Here is a 2,500-nt window from a genome sequence, read left to right as displayed (position 1 = left end):
CGCGGTTTCACCTTAATGCGGCTTGTACTGAGACATGCATGGCTTAATCTTTGAGACAAGCATATGACTACTGGCAGGATCAACCAGGGAGCTGCGTCAACTAGAGCTGAGCAGCCGGCCGCCCGGGAGTGTGTCCCGGGGGCCCGCGCGAACACGCAAGCGTCCGCTCAATCATTCTGCAAACAGGAGGAGGCTGAGCTCCCCTGCACAATACACCTCGAAACCCTCTCAGGTCCCGGCGGCGCGCAGCGCCGTCCCAAGTACTTGGTCGGGTTCGAGAGAGGCGCAATCGCCCGGAGTTAGGCGAGTAGACGCTTTCGGTGCGACCACCCGTGCTCCCAACTGAGCTTGCCGCTGCCGACAGAGGCCCGGGAGCGTGCTGTCGTGGCATTGCCGGCGGGAGACAACACGCGCCACCTACGGTGACCGGCAGCTCCAACGCCAGCGCCACAGAAGGACAAAAGCCCCACTTGGGTGCCGAAGCGAACTCTCCCAGCACAGCGCACGCGCCAACACATCCGCACAGCTGCGATACAAACCACCAGCGAGAACCGCTGGGGCGACCGAGCAGCAGACGGCGTCGCGGCGCCGAGCGCCGGGCGGCGGCGCATCCTCAACGCACACAGTCCTCAATCGGACCAGCACACTGAAGATGTCCACCGCGCTTCGCACCGGGCCCGCGAGGACCTACTTTGGCCGCACGGCGCCGCGCGCAGGGTGCGCCGGCGCGCAGCTGCGACGCCTGCCGCGTCCGTCGGCCGGCGCGCCTGCCACTGGCCGCCCCCACCAGCCGGCTGTAGCGCGTGCGCCCACGCACCGCGCGGCCAGCACGCCGGGAGGCGCCCCCTCACCGGCCGGGGACGGTCCCACCCAGCCACCGCCGCGTATCGCTTCACACCCAGATGCCGTTCAGTTTCGTCGGCATGGTGGGTATCGCTGGAACAACCGGTTAGTACCTCAACCTATCGTCGCCATCACCGATTCACCCCTAGCGAGAACAACCGCACCACAACAGGTTACCATTTGTTCATTTGCGTAACTTCACCAGAAAACGCAGGCGTCCATCGCCATTTGCAACTTCAACGATTATTGCATGCCTGTGTCAGGTGTCACGCCACACTACGTCTGCCCACATACACGCAACAAAATGTGCACGCCTAGACAATACGTGGAAGGTGGCCCCCGTACGTATGCGATGTCCATTGCTCGAACGACTGTCAACCGGCCTCTGTAGCATGTCGCAGATATGGAACGCGGTGCACCATGCCATCACGGTGTGTGAGGAGAGACGACTAGGTCCGAATACATCAACAGACAGCTCATGCTGATCGCCATCCACGGCGTCCGTTCCTCCCACACGTCTCTATGGCGTACCACACTGCAATCCAGCTCTCATAGGGAGACGACACGTAGCTGCGTGCACAATATTTGCACTGTATGGTCCGCCGTTTTTGGGCGCAGTCGTTGTGCGGTCACACATGTGCCACGATGTATCATTCAGTACATAAGGACGAATGTGCAGTACAGATTGTGGTTCACGCGTACGACATCAGCGGACAGTTGACACAGGTCCGCACCACAACGTAGCCTGAGTACGTCGCATGCGAAGGGCATTGAACATGCAAACTTCTCACCAACCAGCTTGCGAAGGCAGGGGGCAAGGTGGGGACGTGTGGGAGGGGCGGCATGTACGTCCTGCTGCCATTCCACATTACAGTGTACAGCAGGAGCATGTGGAAAGTGAGCAAGACTTGCAAGGTGTTTAACATGAAGCGATACACAGGGGTGCGGGCAGTGCGAGTAGCGAACTATATTGCGAGGGTTGCGGGTGGGCAACACTACAGTAATTGAACGAGTCGTATAACAATTACAGAGCAGGTTTAGGCGACAACGTGGGTTACGTTAAGGGCGGACAACATGGGTTTAGGTTAAGGCACAACATGGGTTAGGTTAAGGCACAACATGGGTTAGGTTAAGGCACAACATGGGTTAGGTTAAGGCACAACATGGGTTAGGTTAAGGCACAACATGGTTTAGGTTAAGGCACAACATGGGTTAGGTTAAGGCACAACATGGGTTAGGTTAAGGCACAACATGGGTTAGGTTAAGGCACAACATGGGTTAGGTTGAGGCACAACATGGGTTAGGTTAAGGCACAACATGGGTTAGGTTGAGGCACAACATGGGTTAGGTTGAGGCACAACATGGGTTAGGTTGAGGCACAACATGGGTTAGGTTGAGGCACAACATGGGTTAGGTTAAGGTACAACATGGGTTAGGTTAAGGTACAACATGGGTTAGGTTAAGGTACAACATGGGTTAGGTTAAGGTACAACATGGGTTAGGTTAAGGTACAACATGAGGTTAGGTTAAGGTACAACATAGGTTAGGTTAAGGTACAACATAGGTTAGGTTAAGGTACAACATAGGTTAGGTTAAGGTACAACATAGGTTAGGTTAAGGTACAACATAGGTTAGGTTAAGGTACAACATAGGTTAG

The 2,500-nt window shown here is 56.2% G+C and overlaps 1 non-coding gene across 1 annotated transcript in view; it reads right to left on the bottom strand.

The window, feature by feature from the left end:
• LOC124774732 overlaps positions 1–90 on the bottom strand; it is a 1,909-nt gene extending 1,819 nt beyond the window's left edge. Inside the window, exon 1 of the ribosomal RNA XR_007015469.1 lies at positions 1–90. This exon is cut by the window's left edge and continues 1,819 nt beyond it. This is a non-coding gene — a ribosomal RNA (small subunit ribosomal RNA).
• Positions 91–2,500: the final 2,410 nt, after the last annotated feature.

Source organism: Schistocerca piceifrons, unplaced genomic scaffold (genome assembly GCF_021461385.2).
Source record: "Schistocerca piceifrons isolate TAMUIC-IGC-003096 unplaced genomic scaffold, iqSchPice1.1 HiC_scaffold_971, whole genome shotgun sequence".
Lineage (NCBI taxonomy): Eukaryota > Metazoa > Arthropoda > Insecta > Orthoptera > Acrididae > Schistocerca > Schistocerca piceifrons.
Note: the sequence above shows the minus strand (reverse complement) of the source record. Positions and strands in the feature narration are given on the sequence as shown.